The sequence below is a fragment of the Balaenoptera borealis genome (genome assembly GCF_965194805.1).
Source record: "Balaenoptera borealis genome assembly, chromosome: 21".
Lineage (NCBI taxonomy): Eukaryota > Metazoa > Chordata > Mammalia > Artiodactyla > Balaenopteridae > Balaenoptera > Balaenoptera borealis.
Genome location: NC_138880.1, coordinates 14,421,441 through 14,437,553, shown reverse-complemented (window position 1 = coordinate 14,437,553; position 16,113 = coordinate 14,421,441). Strand labels below are relative to the sequence as shown.

The window sequence follows — 16,113 nt, the reverse complement described above, 5'->3', positions numbered from 1 at the left end:
TTAACAAATGGTATACCGGGCAATTTGTATCTTCAGCATCTGATGGAAAATATTTCATGGGAAACTCCCGCAAGCTGTCTTTGCTGCCCTAGGTTGCCAAGGTGCACAGTCTGAAGATCACCGAATGAATTAACTAGATTGACCTGAGGACTGTTCATTTCCTAACCTTGTCAAACATCAAGGTGCTATGTGGGGAGAAGGGAGAAGGAAAAGAACAGGTGAGGGAAGAATGGTGGGTGTCTAGACTCAAGGTAATCTATAGCCTCAAGGACACAGACTGGGGGACATATTCTAGAGGCCACAGTCTAGATCACACAGTCTAGAAGACACAGGCTCGAGGATGCAGACTTGAGGACACAGATTCAAGGACACAGGCTAGAGGACTTGAGTCTAGACCCTCTAGACTACTGTTTCTCTTTAAACCAAACCTCCCTCATCTTGTTTCCCGCCCCCCAAAACACACACACACACTTTCCACCCCCTCATTATAAGCTGCAACTTTGCTTTCCCTGACACACAGCCTGTACAACACAACATCGATGGTCAAGGATCACTTCTAGAGGAGATGGGGGCCTGGGCCAGAGCTGAGGATGAGAATCTGGGGGAAAGAGCAGAGACTTTATACCTGAAGCAGTGCTTGTTGCTTGTTGATTTAATGGATGGAAGGGGCAGTGGCCAGGAAGCGAAGCTTGGTAATCACACGAGTGTGCAAAATCACCCAGCCGCAGGGTTCTAATAAGATTCTATGGTGGAAACACCAAAGACTCAGGATGTTGGGCTCTTTTTAATGCAAACTTCTGAGAGGGGCCAGGCCAATGGAAAGGGCTGTTGAAACTCATCAGATGCTGCAGTAGTTTTCTGCGTGGACGCCTTGAACCTCTAGTGAACACATGGCTGTTTGAGGGCAGGGAGCATAGCACTTTGCATTTTTTGCGATTCCTTTAGCACTTAATAGTGTGTCAGGGCTTCCCTGGTGGCGCAGTGGTTGAGAGTCTGCCTGCCAATGCAGGGGACATGGGTTCAAGCCCTGGTCTGGGAGGATCCCACATGCCGCGGAGCAACTGGGCCCGTGAGCCACAACTACTGAGCCTGTGCGTCTGGAGCCTGTGCTCCGCAACAAGAGAGGCCGCGATAGTGAGAGGCCCGCGCACCGCGATGAAGAGTGGCCCCCGCTTGCCGCAACTAGAGAAAGCCCTCGCGCAGAAACGAAGACCCAACACAGCCATAAATAAATAAATACATACATAAATAATTTTTAAAAAAAATAGTGTGCCAGACACACTGAGGGTCCTCGAGAAATAATATTTGGAAAGAGTGGACCAAATAATTGTGCCTGTTGAATCCCTAATACCTACCATCAGTCGTCTTGTTTGTTCTTTTCACTGAGCCAGTTACACTGAGACTTTGCAAAAGGAGGAAAAAAGAAGAGAAAATATTCTATTAAATTTTGAGAATTTCTCTGTTTGTAAAATTAATTGAAATATATTGCTTTAAAATGGACTTTTATTGGAAAACACATAAAAAACTGGAAAAACACCCATAACAGTTCTAGTGTTTTATTTGCAGCCCTAGATTCTCACAGCAGAAAAAGCTGTCAAGGAAAATCCTCCACTTTATGCCCACGACCCCGTGAATGGAGTCCTCCATCCTCACAGAGACACTATTACTTCTTTTCTTAAAAAATTAATTTTTATTGGAGTATAGTTGCTTTACAATATTGGGTTAGCTTCTGCTGTACAGCAAAGTGAGTCAGTTATACGTATACATATAACCCCCTTTTTTTAGATTTCCTTCCTATTTAGGTCACCACAGAGCACTGAGTAGCGTTCCCTGTGCTTTACAGTAGGTTCTCACTGGTTACCTATTTTACGCACAGTAGTGTATATAAGACATTATTACTTCTTAAATCGCCTTCATTGTCACCATTTGAATGGTGCATCACCTGCACGCAGCACTAACGGCATCGGCCTTGATGTGAACAGCAGAGAATTTCATTTTGCTCATTCCCTCTTCTGAGGTTGGTTTCACTTTGTCGCTGGGGTGGCAGCCTCTTCTGATCCTGCCCAAAGCGACTGGCGTAACTCTGTCAAAGGTGAGATGGGTTTCTGATCTTTATCTCTAGGTTGTGAAAGGAGAGTTGGCCTTAAGGAGCCTGATGTCCCTCCTCTAAATGTGTGTTAAATGCACTGCAGGGTACGAAGTGATTGCAGGTTCTAAATTATGGGGAAACAGACAAACAACAGAACTGGGGGGTAGGATGGTGTAAGATGAGTTGCAAATTAATTGTACACTTAAGAGTCTGCTTTCTTATTTTCTCTGTAGCCCATTTCCTTCCTCCAAAGTTTCCCTCTGGTTGAGCAGTCTTTGCTTCTGTCCCCCTTCCTGGCTGTGGACTGGGCAGTTTCTGCGGAACTGCGGTATCGGCGCTGATACCCTGAATAAATCGCATAGCGGGCATTCGAGGCTTTGCCCCAGGACCCTTGAATGCTTGGTGTCCTCGTGACCCTCCAGGTCTCCTGGGATGGGACAGCTTGAAACAGAACCCAAATGGAGCGCCATCTTGAGAAAGTCTCACTGTGACACCGTCTAAGCCTTAAACCTAAAAAGATTGGACCCTTCTGGTGCAATTTCCTGCCCTAGTCGGACGTTAGAAAAATTTGGGAGAAAACTTCCAGCCCTTAAAGTCACGCTGTGTAATTCTGACCTTATTTATTTGGGCTTCTACTTGTGAAATCTCTTGAGTTCGGGTCAACAACACATTTTTAACCCTAATATGTGCTGGACACTAGGCAAAGAGCTAGGGATATAAACATGAATAATACCCATGTCTCAGCTTTTCATGGAAAGATAACAGATTTATAACTAAAGAAACCATGACACAATTAATGTTTAGTCACTGTCATTATGAGATATGTAAACCAGAGAGCTATTTTGTCCTGAGGTGTCTAAGCATGTTTCACAGAGTCAGTGGAATTTAAGAGATAAATAGGATATTCTTAAGCAAATAATGGGAAGCGGGGGACACTTGTAATTTAAACAAAGGCAATAACAAGACATAAAGTACCTATGCTCATACAGTGGAGAAAAGACAGCCTCTTCAATAAGTGGTGCTGGGAAAATTGGACAGGTACATGTAAAAGTATGAAATTAGAACACTCCCTGACACCATACACAAAAATAAACTCAAAATGGATTAAAGACCTAAGTGTAAAGCCAGACACTATCAAACTCTTAGAGGAAAACATAGGCAGAACACTCTATGACATACATCACAGCAAGATCCTTTTTGACCCAGCTCCTAGAGAAATGGAAATAAAAACACAAATAAACAAATGGGACCTAATGAAACTTAAAAGCTTTTGCACAGCAAAGGAAACCATAAACAAGACCAAAAGACAACCCTCAGAATGGGAGAAAATATTTGCAAATGAAGCAACTGACAAAGGATTAATCTCCAAGATTTACAAGCAGCTCATGCAGCTCAATAACAAAAAAACAAACAACCCAATCCAAAAATGGGCAGAAGACCTAAATAGACATTTCTCCAAAGAAGATATACAGATGGCCAACAGACACATGAAAGAATGCTCAACATCCTTAATCATTAGAGAAATGCAAATCAAAACTACAATGAGGTATCATCTCACACCGGTCAGAATGGCCATCATCAAAAAATCTAGAAACAATAAATGCTGGAGAGAGTGTGGAGAAAAGGGAACACTCTTGCACTGTTGGTGGGAATGTAAATTGTTACAGCCACTATGGAGAACAGTATGGAGGTTCCCTAAAAAACTAAAAATAGAACTACCATACAACCCAGCAATCCCACTACTGGGCATATACCCTGAGAAAACCATAATTCAAAAAGAGTCATGTACCAAAATGTTCATTGCAGCTCTATTTACAATAGCCAGGACATGGAAGCAACCAAGGTGTCCATCATCGGATGAATGGATAAAGAAGATGTGGCACATATATACAATGGAATATTACTCAGCCATAAAAAGAAATGAAATGGAGGTATTTGTAATGAGGTGGATGGAGTTAGAGTCCGTCATACAGAGTGAAGAAAGTCAGAAAGAGAAAAACAAATACAGTATGCTAACACATATATATGGAATCTAAGGAAAAAAAAAAAAAAAAGGTCATGAAGAACCTAGTGGCAAGACGGGAATAAAGACACAGACCTACTAGAGAATGGACTTGAGGATATGGGGAGGGGGAGGGGTGAGATGTGACAGGGTGAGAGAGTGTCATGGACATATATACACTACCAAATGTAAAATAGATAGCTAGTGGGAAGCAACCGCATAGCACAGGGAGATCAGCTCGGTGCTTTGTGACCACCTAGAGGGGTGGGATAGGGAGGGTGGGAGGGAGGGAGATGCAAGAGGCAAGAGATATGGGAACATATGTCTATGTATAACTGATTCACTTTGTTTTAAAGCAGAAACTAACACACCATTGTAAAGCAATTATACTTCAATAAAGATGTTTTAAAAAATGTATATTAAGTCATCATGTTGTACACCTTAAAAAATCATATTGCACAACCTAAATATGCACAAGTTTTGTCAATCATACCTCAATAAACCTGGAAAAAATAAAAAAAAAATCAACAAAAAAAAAAGTACCTATGCTCAAGGAGTTTGCAGTCTATAGTAGGACATACACACGCTCGTGTGCGTGCACACGTGTGCACACACACACACTTATTCCTCTCAAAAGCAGAGAATGGCCCTCGGCTAGGGATAAACGTTTACAGAAGGCTGCACATTAGACCCTGGCGTGTCATCCAAAGTGGGAGGAGGACAGTCCCAATGATGCGGTATTACAGTGGAGGCAGAAATGATCTGTCCACCAAAGGAGTGACCGAGAGACTATGAGAGCACAGGGGAGGGGTGGGGGAGGGGTGGTGGGTCATGGCTTCATTTAGAGAAGGAGCTCTCTTTGAGCAGGACGTTAAAGGATGAGTAACACTTCAAACATCAGAGGAGGGGGAAGGACACCCACTCTTCCTCTCATGCTTGCCAGGGATTCTTCATCATCTTGGAGTCTGTCCCTTCTACTCAAGGTGACACAGATCTGTACATCTCCTCACCATAAATAAGAGGGACCGTGGCAAAGGCAAAGGAGAGCCACACCAGGGAGTGTACCCCCGGCTCCCTCCTCCTAACTTTCAGAGACCTCCCCCTCCCTTGTACCCACCTTGGCTCCTGCTGGCTGGCGTTGGTCCCACTCATTAAGAATCTCCTCTGAAATGGCCAGAAGACACAAAACTCCAAACAATAAGCAGGGACTCTGGAGTAAAACTGATGAACTATGCTATTTGCACTCATACCAATGCAGATTCTCAAGAAAAGTACTCTTAATGGAAGCATAAAGTAACAGTATAAGAAAACTCAGGCAGTCCCTTGGAGTCTGTGGATTGGGATCGGACCTGAATTATTCACCATCAAATGTGTATTGTGCATGATGAATATTCAAAGAACAACCTTCTCTCCAGGAGCTTATGAGTAGATTCAAAGGTGAAGATGTAAATACACGAATAAGTAAATAGCAATACGAGTATAAACTGATGCTATAGACTGAATGTTTATATCCCTCACAAATTCATATGTTGAAACCTATTCCCCCAATGTGATGGTATTAAGAGGTGGGGCCTTTGGGGGTGATTAGGTCATGAGGGTGGAGCGCTAAGGAATGGGATTCATGCCCTTATAAAGGAGACCTCCAAGAGCTCCCTTGTCCCTTCTGCCCTGTGAGCGCACAACGAGAAGACCGCTGTCTGAGAACTAGGAACCAGGCCTTCACTAGTCATGGAATCTGCTGGCGCCTTAATCTTGGACTTCACAGCCACCAGAACTGTGAGAAATAAACTTCTGTTGTTTCTAAGCCACCAAGCCTATGATATTTTGTCATAACAGCCCAAACATACTAAGACAACTGAGATCTCACAAGATGATATATAAGTATCGTGTGAGCATAGACTCTCCACTGAAATGGAAGAACGAGGCAGTTGGATTAGATGATTTCCTTGGACCCTGATTTTAGATCCATCATTGTATGAATCTGACAATAAGTGCTTTGAGGTCAGAGTTTTATCATCCAAACAGGTTTTCTTCTCTTCCTCGGATTGTATTTACATCAGAAAATAATTCAGAAGAGCAAGTTGTGTGGAATTAAAGATTGCTTGCCTGCACTAATAGCCATGTCCTATTACCTGCACCTAATATGCAAGACACGTTATGTCAAAATATTGACCAGTGAACGTACAGAGTACACTGAGGTTTCTTTCCTACAAACAGGTTAGGTTTATAACATCATTCTTTTATTAGAATTTTATTTTATTACAGTAAGAACACAAGATTTTAAGTGTATAATACAGTATTGCTGACTGTAAGTAAATGTTGCACAGCAGATCTCTAGAACTCATTCATCTTGTTTAACTGAAACTTTATGCCAGTTGATGAACAACTCCCCATTTCCCCCTCCCCCCGCAGCCTCCGAAAACCACCATTCCACTTTGATTTTCAGGTCCTTCTTAGATCTAGTTATTTGCAAGTTCAAAGTGTCTCCAAACCAGCAACATTTGACATTTTTCTCACCACTGTCAATATTCTTATTTCTATATTTGTTTCATTGGAAATTCTGCCTCTTCTTACTAGGACCTTCAACATGCTTAATATTTTGATTACATCAGATATAACGGGGTTAATACTATTCTCAAAACTCATGAAAAACAATAAGCCTTCCACTCTTCACTGACAGGGGTCAAGAGCAGACTTGGTCTTGGATTAACACTTGGCTCCTCCAAATGTCTGCAACTTCACATACAAGGCTCAAAGGGGAGACAGGCAGACCCAGCACTCAGAGTCACTTACAGGTATTAAGAATGGTCCCTGAGCTCAGGAATTAAGACCTTGCTTCCCTAAGCCTTCTATCCCACCATCCTGGGGCTCCAGAGGGAGCCTGAGGTACCGAGCCCACCCAAACTTTCAATACTTACAGCTTCGCCACCAACATTTTTCTTGAGTCCAGGAGGACTAATCTCAGTATGCCCTGTGTCCTCAGTTATCCCAAGAAGCCTTAGCCCCTCAGGTCACCTCCTGTCCCCACCCTCTAATCCCTGCAGGTTCTGCATACCCACTATTCTATCTCCATCTCTCTCCCTTTCCTAACTCCTGAACCATTTCCACCATGTCTCTGCAATTCCTGGTCCATCCTCAGCAAAATCCCATACATCCTAATCTCTTCTCTTTGCCTGAATCTCCCCTGAGGACATTCCTGAGGACTCCCCTGCAGGACATTCCCCTGCAGCTCCTCAAAGGATGACTGTTTTTCTCCTGTAGTCTTTGTGGCACTGGGCCTGGAGGAGAGCTAGGTGTTCTCTGTGATTCCCATGGACTCTTAAAGCCCCTTCCTCACTCTCCTCCCCAAACATCACCAGCTGTGAATCTCACATCAGACTGTGTCCCTCAGTACCCTTCACTGTTGCTGCCTTGTATGAAGGGGGTCACTTCACCCTTATTCCTTGGGGATTTTAGCTCCTGGTTTGCTGTCACTCTCCGCTTTTCTCTGGCCTGAATGTTTGGTGATATCAGGGCTCTGATACACACACGGTCTTTCCCACACCCTGGCCTCTCAGTGCTTTGACCTCCTCTCCTCCAATGCTGTTGTCCTCTCCTCTACCTCAGCCACCTGTTGCTGGGTCACACTCCATCCATGGCAGACGCGTAAGTCTTCTCCGGAAATAAGAAGCAAGGTCGGGAGGGTGGAGGAGGGAAGAGAAATCACGAACAAATTGCTGAAGATTTGGGAGCGTGAATGGGACAGTGCTATACTCTATTTCTCTGACAGCACGCAGGCCTGACTGCGGCTTTTGGGTGGTCATGACTTTAACATGTGACCAGTGAGTGAATGTTTGCTCCAGCCGCGCTCGGTTGCGGAGGTGCAGATGTGGGGTGGGGGGAGAGCAGGAATGATCAGGGCTGTGGTTTTGTCAAAACCACACTTTGTAAAAGAGAGGCCAAGGGAGCTGAGGGCTTGGCAGGGAGTGATTAGTAACGATTAACCTTGGGATGTAAGTGGATAAGAAGGAAAAAGAGGACACGGAGGGAGTGCAGAGCCATGAGCAGATGGTAAGATAAGGTGATGAGGGGTCCCGGGGGGCTGTGAACTCTTGGAGTCAGGTTACTAGAGAAACTGAGTTGGATGGGGTCACGGTTGAAAATGATGGGCTCCAACAGGTGAGCCAGCTAGACAAACCCACAGAATTCTTTAGCTTAGGTTACAATTATGCTTTTGATAAAATCTAGAACGTACAAGGTCAGTCTTCTGGGGGAATCAACCGATATTCCTGGCACTACCCACTGTGGGTAGGAAGTCAGGTGTTGGGCACACCCAGACGTAGGGGCCCTGATTTGCTTATGATCCAGACAGCCGGGACCGCGGGGATAGGGCAGCCAAGCGGAAAGGGAGTGGCATTGCCAGTCGGAGCCTACAATCCACACCTAGGGGAGGCACACACACGATAGGACCAGCAAAGAGAGCAGGGAAGTGCGAGAGGGCAGAGAAGGACAGGAGACTTAGCGCCACCGCGCTGCCTGCTCTCTGACCCCAGGAGCTGACTCTCCCCTGCAGGCTGCCCTTGGCAGTTCACCACAACCTTGGGCAGCGGCCACATTCCAGGCGATGGTTCCAGAGTCTGTCCTGGCAGCTCTGACCGTCCCCGGGTCCACACACTCACAAGCCCCTCTGGCTGGCCCCAAACCACCTTAACTCAGGGCATCTGAAATGAGATTCCTTGTCTATTCCTCCAAACTCAGCTTTGCTCCCTGACCTACTGATTCCTTTTCCTCAACAGCCAGGCTCACAGACTAAAATATTCTTAAATCCTTCTTGCCCTCAACCCACTCCCCACCTGACCAGTTCCCACGGGGGACAGATCATCCCTTCACTGTGTCTCCCACCTTTATGGCGTTCCTCCCCCTCCATCTCCTGCAGTTGAGTTTAGGGCCTCCTTCTCTCATGCGGACCAGGCAACCAACCCTCCTGGCCTGCCTGGGACTGAGGGACACGGGACTGTCCATGCTAAAGCTGGGAAGGTCCCAAGAAATGAGGACGAGTCGGTCCCTGCACGCCTGGACCACTGCAGCAAGCTCCTTCCTGGCTTCTGAGCCCACATTGTCTCCACTCATACATCACTCTCCCCAGTTGAATTTCCCCAGGCAGAATTGCTCCTGACCTCCAAATCTTCAACCTTGAAGGACTTTTAATTTGCTCTCTAATTAGTTTATATTAATTACGGTAACATTCAAGGCTGCCAGCAGTCTGGCCTAACCTGCCTTTCTGGTTTCATCTTCCATTACTCCCTACATGTAGAGTTTGTTCAACTGAGTTGCACTTCGCATAGGATATCCTCACTTCTGGGTCTTTGTCTGTGCTGTGTTTTGGCTGCAATCACCTTGTTGGCCCATTTTGAAATCACACCCATCGTTTAAGTCCCAGCAACGAATGCTTCCACCCCTGACTCCATCTTTCTGACGGGCCACGTGCAATGCCCATCTGCTCAGCTCTTATTGTGACTCCTTCATGCCACCCCAGTGACATTTGTCACGCAGCCCTTCGTATGTACTTACCTGTTACCTTTTCCCCTGCTTGACACTAAGTCCCTCAAAAACCGTGATCTTCCTTATTTATTTTTTTATCCTTCAAAGCTCATCAAACCTTGTATATGGTAGATGATTAGAAAGCATACATTGAGGTTGAAGGAACAAACAGGTACACTTTTATTATATTTTATTAGACCGAAAGTGTTCGCTCATGAAGGGGGAGGGCACCAGGGTCACACATCACCATGGGGACGACCCGTTATCAGGAACACACTGTGACTTGTGAGGTACACCCATGCCATTTACGATGCCCTCAAGTAAGGAATAAGAGTTGCTAGCATATATCATCAGGTACTCTGTTCTAGACACTGATCTAAGTGCCTCATAAGCACTAACTCATTGCGCTTCACAGCACGCCCATGAGACAGTCCTGTGCCGTGGTTAAGAGGGTGGGCCTGGGAGTCAGACTGACTGCATTTGAAACCTGGTTCCACCCCTTTCTAGCTGGTGTCCTTGGGCAGGTTGCTTAACCTGTACACTTCAATCTCTTCGTTTGTAAAATGAGGATAAAAATAGTAGCTAATTCAGTGGCATATTGTGAGGACTAAATTCATTGAATCCAAGATGTCATCTATTGTAAGCTGCATCATTACTTTGTGCACCACTGACAGAGAAAACTATTTCCATCAATATCTGAGCACCAGAGATTGTTAGACGTGGCATGATCTCACAGGTGTTACAATGTGGAAAAATCTGCATCTTAGCACCAGTGAAGTGTGGTATCTGATTTAAATGAACGATGATACTGCTCTGGGGTGAACTGTGTCCTCTCACAACTTATATGTTGAAATTTTAACTTCCAGTACCTCAGAATGTGACTGTATTTGGAGATAAAGTCTTTAAAGAGGTAAATGAAGTGAAATTAGGTCATATGAGTGGACCCTAATGCAATATGAATGGGGTCTTTATACGAAGAGGAGATTAGGATACAGACGTGCACACTGAGGGAAGACCGTGCGACACACAGGGAGGCAACGGCCACCTGCAAGCCTGGGAGGAACTTTCTGAAGAAATAACCCTGCCGACACCTTGATCTTGACCTTTGAGTCTCCAGAACCGTGAGAAAATGAATTTCTGTTGTTTAAGCCACCTAGTCTGTGGTACTTTGTATGGCAGCCCTACCAAGCAACTATAGATCCCTCAATAAATCTTTCTAAGACCACAGGACAGGGAACCGAGTTATGGGACAGCCCTGTCTTAGCAGAAGACCTCCAGTGCATCCTCACCTGGTCCCTGTATCCCATCAACCCAGTACCAAGTTGGAGCTTCCCTTCCACCTGGGTCTCCATCCACTGAGAAGTCAACTGGCCACTTGGCACGTCAGAGCTATATGTAAACCAGAACCACTAGCACTTCACTTATTCTTTTTTATTTTTTTGTATCTTTATTGGAGTATAATTGCTTTACAATGTTGTGTTACTTTCTTCTGTATAACAAAGTGAATCAGCTGTATGCATACACATATCCCCATATCCCCTCCCTCTTGAGCCTCCCTCCCACCCTCCCTATCCCACCCCTCTAGGTGGTCACAAAGCATCAGCTGATCTCCCTGTGCTACGCAGCTGCTTCCCACTAGCTATCTATTTTACATTTGGTAGTGTATATATGTCAGTGCTACTCTCTCACTTCATCCCATCTTACCCTTCCCCCACTGTGTCCTCAAGTCCGTTCTCTATGTCTGCGTCTTTATTCCTGCCTTGCCACTAGGTTCTTCAGAACCATTTTTATTTTTAGATTCCATATATATGTGTTAGCATACGGTATTTGTTTTTCTCTTTCTGACTTACTTCACTCTGTATGACAGACTCTAGGTCCATCCACCTCATTACAAATAACTCAATTTCATTCCTTTTTATGGCTGAGTAATATTCCATTATATATATATGTGCCACATCTTCTTTATCCATTCATCTGTCAATGGACATTTAGGTTGCTTCCGTGTCCTGGCTATTGTAAATAGTGCTGCAATCAACATTGTGGCACATGTATCTTTTTGAATTGACTTCTTATTTTTTAAAAATTGCACTTATGCGGCCAGAAGGGGAAAGTGTGATGAGCTTTTGAATATCAACACACTGCTAACAGGATCCTGGCTAAAGTACCCGGTCCATGCTTAGCTCAAACCATGTTTAGCAAAACTGTTGGTGGGGACTTGACATTAAAAAGGTTTATAACAGCAGATTGTCTAGATTAATTAGCTCTCCAAACAGGACTGACACCCTCCCCCCCTTTTCTTTCTAGACTGTTTGACATTTGTACATAATATGAAGAAAGATCGTTCAGCCTGTAATGTGGCTGCTAGGAGGCTTCTCTCATGTTTGCTAATCTCCTACATGGTGAAACGCTGGCACCCAGACAAACCCTCATTCACATCGGAACAAAGCAGTAGTTATGTGTGTTGAAATTCCTTAGAGAAAATGTCTTGCAGGTCGTTGGGGGAGCGCATGAATGCTGGAAATACTTCGCCATGTGTTGCTCAACATCCTGGGAAGATAGTCTGTTGGCATCTGGCCGCTCCCCCTGGAGAAGGGTTGCAGTGCTCTGGGGCACGTGGGTCTGGTGAGGACAGAAGGAGCATGGGTGGAGGAGGGGGTGGAAGTGGGGTTGGATGTTTTCTCTGTAATTGTCCCAGACTGGGTTGGAGCCAACTCCAGACTGCCCACTTTCTTAGTCCTTTGAGAGTATCTAAAGTCAGGCTTGTCACCAAGGCTGCCACCTTCCCCGTTCAGGACCAGATTTTCCTGCTTTCTGATTATAAGTCCAAGTTACGTACTTGGGTTTCCTCAGCTTTGACTTGGAGAAGTAAGAGAGTGGAGGAATAGCGGAAAGGCTTTTGATCAACATCAAAGGTATGAAATGGTTAGGTAGGAGTCGATGTGTGTAGGATGGAAGCCGAATCAACTGTGGCTCCAGTTTGTTTGGAGGTAACTCCAGCAGATGGGGTTGAGTAAGTGACCATAGGGCGCAGAGGAAGGCGGGTGTGGTACTGGGGTGATGGTAATAAGTGAACACCTCCAGAGGAGTGAGGAGAATGGTGCTGAGCTAGAGCCGTGCTTGTCACGGTGGCGCCTGGACCAGGAGCGTTGACATCACCTGGGATAAAAACGCCAATTCTTAGCCGCGCCCCAGACCTACTGAATCATGAACTTTGGGGGTGGAGGCCAGCCATCTGTACTTGAGCAAGTCCTTCTGGTGGTTCTGATGCAGGCTAAAATGTGTTAGGAGCCCTTCTGGAATGAGGAAGAGACAGTCTTGGTAGCACTGGGTTAGGGGAGAGATGGGGCAGAGGAAGGAGTAGAGAATGGACTCAAAAGTAGAAAGAAGTTCTGCTCTGTACAAAGGAAAAGTGATGAGGGCTGCTGGGATCATAAAAGAATGTGAGTCAAGACTGTAGCCGCTCAAGGTAGCCTGGATCCTTAGTTAGCATATGCTGGCCACTGATGTAATGCAGAAGTTTTAAGGAGAGACACAGCCAACAAAGGTAAAAGAACAAACATGGATGCAAATTACCCTTTGAAATTAGAAAAAGGGAATTACATGGCTGAGATTCACCTGCAGATCCCAGAGGGGCTCATTTATTCTCTTCTCTCTCTCCTCTGGTCTGGTACGGGATGAATGGTGGCCCTCAAAAACTATGTCCATGTCCTAGCCTCCAGAACCTGTGAATGTGACCTTATTTGGAAAAAGAGTCTTTGTAGATGTAATCAAATTAAGGATCTCAAGATAAGACCATCCTGGATTATGTAGGTGAGTCCTGAATCCAAGAAACTCTTTTCATAAGGCACAGAAGAGGAGACAGACACACAGAGAAGGAGATGAGAAGGTGGAGGCAGAGACTGGAGTTATACAGCCATAGACCAAGGAATGCCTGGAGCCACCAGAAGCTGGAAGAGGCAAAGAAGCATTCCCGCTAGAGCCTTCAGAGGGAGCATGGCCCGGCCAACACCTTAATCTCGGACTTCTGGTCTCTGGAACTGTGAGATAATAAATTTCTGTAGTTGTAAGCTATGTAGTTTGTGGAAATTTGCTATGGCAGTTCCAGGGAATGAATACACCTGGCCTAAGGAAAAAGATTTGGAGTCAGAAGGACATGTGTCTTAAATTTTTTTTGCATTTTATTTACTTGTCTGAGAAATGAACTCTCGGAGTCACGATGGCCCCTACCTGGCTTGCATTGCTCATGACTTTACCTGTCTGCCTCCTGTTAGCATTTGAGCTTGTGTCCTCTTGGTCACACGCTCTCTCAAGTCTTCCCCATCTTTGACACACCAGCATTCTAGCAAGGGGATGGGGGGTGGCGCGTTGATAACCCAACTTTTTTGGAGAGTATTTGGAGGTGATGCAATCTTTCACCCTTTGAATAGCCTGGTTGATTTACTATGGAAGGAAATATCTTCCTAAAGTACAGCATGATGACTTTCTAGAACTGGGAACTCAGTGATTTATCTCATGAAGACATGAGAGAGATTGTCTCCTGGCTGGGTTCCAGCCATCCCTTCCAGAGGGTAGGAAGGCATGACTCTGGAAAATTAGCGTTGGGTGACTGTGGGTGAGAAGGGCCTTCCTTGCAGAACAGAAGGAATAAACACAGGCCTGCGGCAGGGATGCTACATTGTTGGGTCGCTATTACCCACGTGTGAGGCATGTGTTATTTGGAATTGTCCTCAAGTTCTCGGCTGGAAAAATATACAACCTGACGTCGGTCTTTCCCAGAGGCTGTGTGTGTTTCAAGGAAATCTCTAGAGTTAGCTACTCCAAAAGAGAATTATATATTAGATAGATCAATACTGTCTCCACCCAAGGGAATTTATTTCTGGAGTACCGGAAAACACTCCAGTTAATAACACTCTGCTGCTAATAAGGTCCCAAGCTATGCTCTGATGCTTTGTGGTGGCTGATCTTTGGTGGCTTCCCCGCAATCCCTGAAACCTAGTTTCCATCTGGCTCCGCCTCTGTGGCAGCACTCCGATATTCAGATTTCAAACTTTTGTCTTCTTTTTCTTCTTGTCATTCTTCTCTATCAGAGCATAGCTGTCCTTTGTCTCAACCCTTTAAAGTCTGGATCTGTTGATGAACAAAGATCCTAGTGGCCATGGGCACCCTGCGTTCCTAGGTAATCCATTTGCATTTCAGAGCCTTCTTGGATCTACTGGCGGGAATTGCAGACCCATGGTGGGCTGAGCAGTGAGGGAGTGTCCCTTAGAGGCCCTCAAACCACAGGACACGTGTGACTGCTGGCTGCACTGGTGAACTCAACAGACTCAGGACCAACATAGGAAGTGAATTCATTTGTTTAGATCTGCAGAGGTTTTTCAGCTTCACCTAAGAAGTCAGAGCCAGGAAAAGAAATGTTTCCTTGAGTTTCTTCTAAAGAAGGCTTCCCTCAAAGAGCCTGCAGGACAATGGGTCAGGGGGAGGCTGAGAGAGCCAGGGTCGCCGCTTCTGGGGCTGGCTCAGCCGCCAACTGGTCATGTGATCCTGGGCCTCCTCTGAACTCCTCTGAGTTGCTTTGCTCACCTGTAAAAGTTAGTGGTAAATCAGGTCAAATTAGATCAGTGTCTGACCAGAAAAATTATCCAGGCCAATGGTAGAAAAGTCATCCAGGCTAATTGTAGAAAACCCAGCTCTCTGGGCCTCATGACAGACCACCTGAATCCGACTCTCCACAAAGGGATGTGGGCATCTCTGTTCCTGCTAAGTGTTGCTGTGGTCAAAGGGATCGGGGGTGTGAGAAACAGGGAGTGTGGGAAACAGACGTAGGTGATTTCTCAAGACCCTCTCAGCCTCACTCTCCTGTGACGTCCAGAAGGGCAGTAGGGCAAGGGCTACGGAAAGAGCCCAGAAGCCTGAATGCCTGAGTTCAAACCCTGGCTCTGTGATTTACCAGCAGTGTGTCCTTGGCCAGTCATGCCTCCTTATGCCTCAGTTTCCTCATCTGTAGAATGGGCGTGATAAGAATATCAATCACGTAGGCTTGTTGCTGATTAAATGAAGTTAAATAAGTAAAGAGTACAGAACGGTGCCTGACTGACAGCCAGGGCTCAAGAATACATTCGTTGTATTAAAACTACAAAGGACAGGGCGAGAAAAGGCATTTGACAGAGCTTCAGAACTCAGCTCAGTGTCACCCTCTTTGCAGCCTGCTCTGGGGCCCCGAGCCAGGTGGCCCCAGTCCCGTAGTGCTGCCTTCGTGACCATCCTGGGCTTACTTAGCACGTGTCTTTGTTTGACTTTATTTACGTGTGTGTCCAAATCCCCTAGATTCCAAAGGCCCCAAGGGCAAGGCTGGGGCTCATTTACCTCTTTCCCCTCAGTGCAGAGCAGAGCTGGCAAAGGGCAGGCTCACATCAACACTGGCTGAGCCGAGTTCATCTCCTGGGCCTCTCAGACTCCCAGCTCTCTCTGCTTCCTGCTGTCGGTCTGTCTGTCTCCTCTTGTC

The 16,113-nt window shown here is 45.7% G+C and overlaps 1 long non-coding RNA gene across 1 annotated transcript; it reads right to left on the bottom strand.

The window, feature by feature from the left end:
- Positions 1-900: 900 nt before the first annotated feature.
- Positions 901-7,951, bottom strand: LOC309619692. Its single transcript, XR_014239164.1, has 3 exons — positions 4,635-7,951; positions 1,279-3,064; positions 901-965 (listed from the first exon to the last, which is right to left on the bottom strand). It is a non-coding gene; the product is annotated as an uncharacterized lncRNA (long non-coding RNA).
- Positions 7,952-16,113: the final 8,162 nt, after the last annotated feature.